Source organism: Chenopodium album, chromosome 4 (genome assembly GCF_948465745.1).
Source record: "Chenopodium album chromosome 4, dcCheAlbu1.1, whole genome shotgun sequence".
Lineage (NCBI taxonomy): Eukaryota > Viridiplantae > Streptophyta > Magnoliopsida > Caryophyllales > Amaranthaceae > Chenopodium > Chenopodium album.
In genome coordinates this window covers 45,919,784-45,925,104 of record NC_137837.1, presented here as the reverse complement: position 1 = coordinate 45,925,104, position 5,321 = coordinate 45,919,784, and the positions used below count along the sequence as shown (strand labels likewise).

General features: G+C 34.5%; 1 long non-coding RNA gene across 1 annotated transcript; it reads right to left on the bottom strand.

Annotated features, from left to right (window-relative positions):
• Nucleotides 1-1,387: 1,387 nt before the first annotated feature.
• Nucleotides 1,388-4,047, bottom strand: LOC145626976 (uncharacterized). Its single transcript, XR_014111231.1, has 4 exons — nucleotides 3,602-4,047; nucleotides 1,993-2,130; nucleotides 1,733-1,912; nucleotides 1,388-1,638 (listed from the first exon to the last, which is right to left on the bottom strand). It is a non-coding gene; the product is annotated as an uncharacterized LOC145626976 (long non-coding RNA).
• Nucleotides 4,048-5,321: the final 1,274 nt, after the last annotated feature.

Sequence of the window (5,321 nt, the reverse complement as noted above, 5' to 3'; positions counted from 1 at the left end):
TCTTGATCCTTGTTTCGACTTATAGCTCCCAAGATCGTGACCGAAGCACTCTAGGGGAGGAAAAGGGCACTTCTTTCTCATTTTTTTTCTTTATCTTCTTTTTGTTTTGTTACAAATTTGATTTTCTATTTTGCATAAACCTACTTGCTAACCAATTTGAGCCTTATGTTTCCCGCTCTTGTTTAAACCACATTACAAACCTAATGGCCTATGTTAACCAACCCTTATAGTTAGTGAAGCATTGACATGTGAGGTTTGAGTTTTGAGAATGTTGATCATAAACAAGAAGCACTTTGAGATTTGGTTAGAGTTGAGCTTGTAAAGAAATATGCAAATTTATGAAAATCAAGTGAAGTTTGAAGAAAAAAAAAGCCGTCCAAAATAAAAAAAAAGGCAAGGACAATGAATAAAGTTAAAAAAAAAAAAAAAAAAAAAAAGAGAAAAAAATTGGAAAAGAAACAAAAACAACAAAAATATTTTCGATGGTTTCGTTTTCTTCCCTAGTTTAAGCATTGAGGACAATTCTTTGTTCAAGCTTGGGGGATCGTTCCTTCATTTTGTATATTTTGTGTGTTTGTGTTGAATAAATTTGGGGGGATGGCATTAGTGGTATTTTTGCTTGATATTTAGTGAATTCTTGAGTTATTTTTTAGTGTCGGCCGCACATTTTGCTTCACTCAGGAATTATCACCAAATTTTAAATTTTTACCCCGCCTTAACCCTTAGCCTTACGTTCACTAGTAGAAAAAGGCTTATTTGCGTCGCTCATTTATAGTGTATTTGCGTCGCTTCTATGAGCGACGCAACTGCTCGCGACGCAAATGACTTTTAAGTCATTTGCGTCGCTCCTAGGGGCGACGCAAATAAGAGTCATTTGCGTCGCTCCTTTATAAACAAGCGACGCAAATGACTTTTTTTATAAACTTATTTTTTGTCATTTGCGTCGCTCCTTTATAAACAAGCGACGCAAATGACTTTTTTTAAAAACTTATTTTTTGACATTTGCGTCACTCCTTTATAAAAGAGCGACGCAAATGACTTTTCTGATAAACTTATTTTAAGTTATTTGCGTCGCTCCTTTATAAACAAGCGACGCAAATGACTTTTTTTAAAAACTTATTTTTTGACATTTGCGTCACTCCTTTATAAACAAGCGACGCAAATGACTGAGTAAACAATACAATTGATGTATTTGCGTCACTTGTTTGTTTAATGAGTGACGCAAATGATGTAAATTTTTTTTTTTTAATTATAATAATTGCTTGTATATGTTTGTAGTACCTGTTTTTCTTGCTAGTGGTATAAAGTAATATGCTAACGCTAATATAATTGAAATTAAAATGCAATATTATTGAATAATGCAAATGTAAATTTCGGCAAAGTATCCTTTGTAATTTGGCCTACCCATAAAATTGGGAATGACGGCATTATATTAACAAACTTTCCAATAATTTACATCTTTAGTAATCTCCAATAATGAGTGTGAAGAGCAATGGGGATTCCACCAATGAGGAGAACAAGCAGATTGTCAATTCCGCGCCAAAATGCTATGTGCTGGAAAAGGTACATGAAAACAATCTCCACCAACACCCCAACAGCAACCAAGCACAAGCATACATTCCTAATGCCAACCAAAACCTAAAAAGGAAAGAAAAAAAGCAAAATAAAGGGTTAAGAAGATAGAACAAGTAGCTATATATTTTTAGTGTTGAAATCCACTAGAACTTTTTACCTTATCCCAACATTTGACTTCATTGATGCTAAAATCCAGGCAAACATTTTTCCTAAAGAAGATTCGAGCACCTGTGGCAATGATCACAGCTTCACATGCTCCTTGTTCACAAATACAGCCAGAGTATACTGCATCCCCTGCTTTCTTAGTTACTGGAGACAAAACTCCTGTTAAAACATACTGCAAAGCACAAGAAATCATATATTCAGCAACAATAGATGCATGAAGTAAATATATTAATCACAAACATTACAACTGACCTCATCAATTATTACAGCATCGTCTCCTTCCAGTAGACGCGCATCAGCTAGAATGATGTCTCCAGCATTAATACTAATTACATCCCCAGGGACCAACTGTGAACTATACTCCTCACTCCACCAACCATCTCGCAGAACCTGATGAAATAGCCATAAATTTAGAAACAGCCTCACAAATACACGTGTATAGTCGCAACTCTCAAGTGATACTATGATACAGATAGACCAATGCAAGCATTGAAAGCATGCATACCTTTACTTTCCTAGCTAAGGGTGCCATGACGGAGGTTTGGTGATTATAGATATCTTTTTCTGTAATATGACTCATAATTGGAGCAATTAAAAGCACAAGAAAGACCGAAACAAAAAAAAAATTAGAGGAATTGGGTTTTAAAGGTTGAAGGTTGAACATTCAACTCGATTTCTGGGCGAAACTCAGGTCGGAAGGTCCAACTGAATTTCTCAAGGTAAAAACATGCAACTCGAGCCTTCAACTACTTATGTCAAATACTTTAAATCAAGATGAATAAGGCCACTTGGATTTACATACACTTCAATAGTCCATGTTATCTTTTTATCTACAAAGCTAAACAAATCCTTCGATCATCAAACAATCAATCAATCAAACCCTAAATCTATCCTTCGATCATAACAAAGTATATGTCTCTCTCAAGAAACAAGTCAATCCAAAAACTATAATCTAAGCCACATTTTGACCTTTTACTTTCACAAACCAAGCTCATCATTGCTCAACCTATGAACTCAAGAAGACACTTTGATGAAACATTAGTAACATTACTAGTTTAAATTACGCTTTAACTTCCACTCTTAAAATCCGGAACAACAATTTGAGAACGAAGGGAGTATAATTCGTGCTTAAAACAACGAATTTACCATTAGTTTCATCACCCAATTATAATTTACAAGCCAACCATATCTTCGTTAAATTACAGCATATATCAATCATAAGAATCATATAATCATCCAAAAACAATAAAGCTTGAATATTTCCTCATCATACTAGCATAAATTCAGTTTTAAAATCTGAAAATAGTATTCAGCATCGAAAATGTAATTTTTAAATTAAAAAAAAATTGATATCCCATTAACAGAAATTATTAAATCTAATTAGTTAATTACCCCTGATTTACCAAGCCAAATTCCCAATTCCTACAAATTTTCAATTAAATAAAGAATTTGCAGCAAATAAATTAACTTGATTAAAATTGTATTGGTATGAATTCCTAGTAATACAACCAATTTTCAAAAATTAACAAAAATCAATCAACACATTTTCAGAGAACAAAACTGCAAACCGTTTTTAGAAATTATAAATTGCATTTTAAACTAAATGAATGAGCCATTCCCTAAAAAAAATAAACTAAATGAATGTGCCATTCTCAGCAACCTCAAACCCATTTTTATAGAGGCATTCTAATAATCCTATTACAAACAAAAGTATTTTGAGTTCTATCGCAATTATGACTTCAATTTCATGAAAATTTTTCGCATTACAGAAAAACAAATCAAAAATAAAAAAACCCTAGAACACAATTTACGAATTGGACGGAAAAAAAAAGACAACTTCACTAAATACAAGAAATCTTACCTTAGGTGAAATAAACTTCACACATTCAACAATGTCGAGCCTAAATGCAGTAATATGAGTGGGGCGAACACTGGTCGAACTGCTACACTAATCAAACTTCAATTATTGTTGCTGTAATTTGCTAGAACTTCCTCGGGTTTTTTGGGGGCGAAATTAATCGATTTTCCAGTCGAAAATTTCAGTCATTGCTCGAATATGAGGCCAGGATTTTTAATTGAATTTTTTGGGGTTTCTAGGGTTCGAATTCCTATAGTTTGGAGTAGATTTTTTGCTCGAAATGGGGGAATTTTGGTCAGAAATGCTCAATTTTTCTGGGGTTTATGGGTTCGGATTTCTTAGGGTTTTTGGTCCAAATTTTTGCTCAAAATTGCTCAATTTTCTGCCGATTATAGGTCTTCAACTTGACTGCGATTTTGGATGTTGAATTTGCTGAGGAATTAGTGTTTTTTTGGCCGAATTTGTTGGATTTAAGGGTCGAATTTGTGGGTGCTTTGGCTGTAGAAATTCACTGGAGTAGCCAAAATGCTATGTGCTGGAAAAGGTAGGCGTGCAAAAGCTAAGGTCAAAATTCTGAAATAACCTAAATGCAAAAGCTAGATTTGCGTCACTTTATTATTAAAATGCGAAGCAAATAACATAAAACATAATGCTGTACATTTTTCATATGCGTCGCTCATTTATTAAAAGAGTGACGCAATTTATTCAGTCACTCATTTGCGTCACTTGTCAATAAATGAGTGACGCAAATAAGATTATTATTTGCGTCGCTTCAATAAATAAGAGCGACGCAAATAATAAAAATCTGCAATACAATAGTCATTTGCGTCGCTTCTTGATAAATATGCGACGCAAATAACTTTTCAGGATGGTAGAATTAAACATTTGCGTCGTTCTTTCTAATGAGTGACGCAAATATGGCGACGCAAATGTACATTTTTCTACTAGTGGTTACAACCAATAAAAAGACCCTTAGACTCTAGTGGTTTGGGTCAAAAGAACGGTGGAGGGAGATAGACTTCAAACCTATGGAAAGAGTATGCATAGTTGAGACGTCGGGATTACCTTCTCAAAGTTTTTCATTTCTTTATCTTTTTTCGGTTCCTTCGTGGAATCTTGAGAAGCTAGTATAAGGGTTGATTTGAAGCTAGTGGAGAGAACGCGGCCCAATTGGTTGGGGCTAGGGTGGATTGAGTCCTAAGTAGTTCTCTATGCTTAGCATGTGTTATGTTTCAATCAACCATTGACATCTTGGAACGTGCATACATTTGTCCATTTAGAAAGGTTTGCATTCATTAGTACTCGTCCTTATTTCTTGTCCATACGTGAGCTTGTGTTTCGTTTTTTTTTCTTAGTATTCCTTTTCCTTTTTCCTTTTTCCTTTTGTTGCCTTGCCTTGGTTTTTGTCGAGAGTTGTGGGTTAAATCTCTTAGGAAACCCTCACGAGAGCTTACTCGTCCTCTTTGGCGACATAGGGGTTTAAAGGGCTTGATGCATACGCTAAATGCATCCGTGATTCCTACGACAGTGAGTTAGTGTACATTCTTTCTCTTTGTTTCTATTTTGTTTCTTTTGCTTTAAATAATTCCATCTTGTCTCTTTTGCCTTAGCTTTGCTCGAGGACGAGGAAAGGTTTAGCTTGGGGGAATTTGATGAGTGACATTTATGTCACTCTTAGGGAGTAGTTTTAGAGTCATTTTCGTGTTTATTTTATCTTATTTTC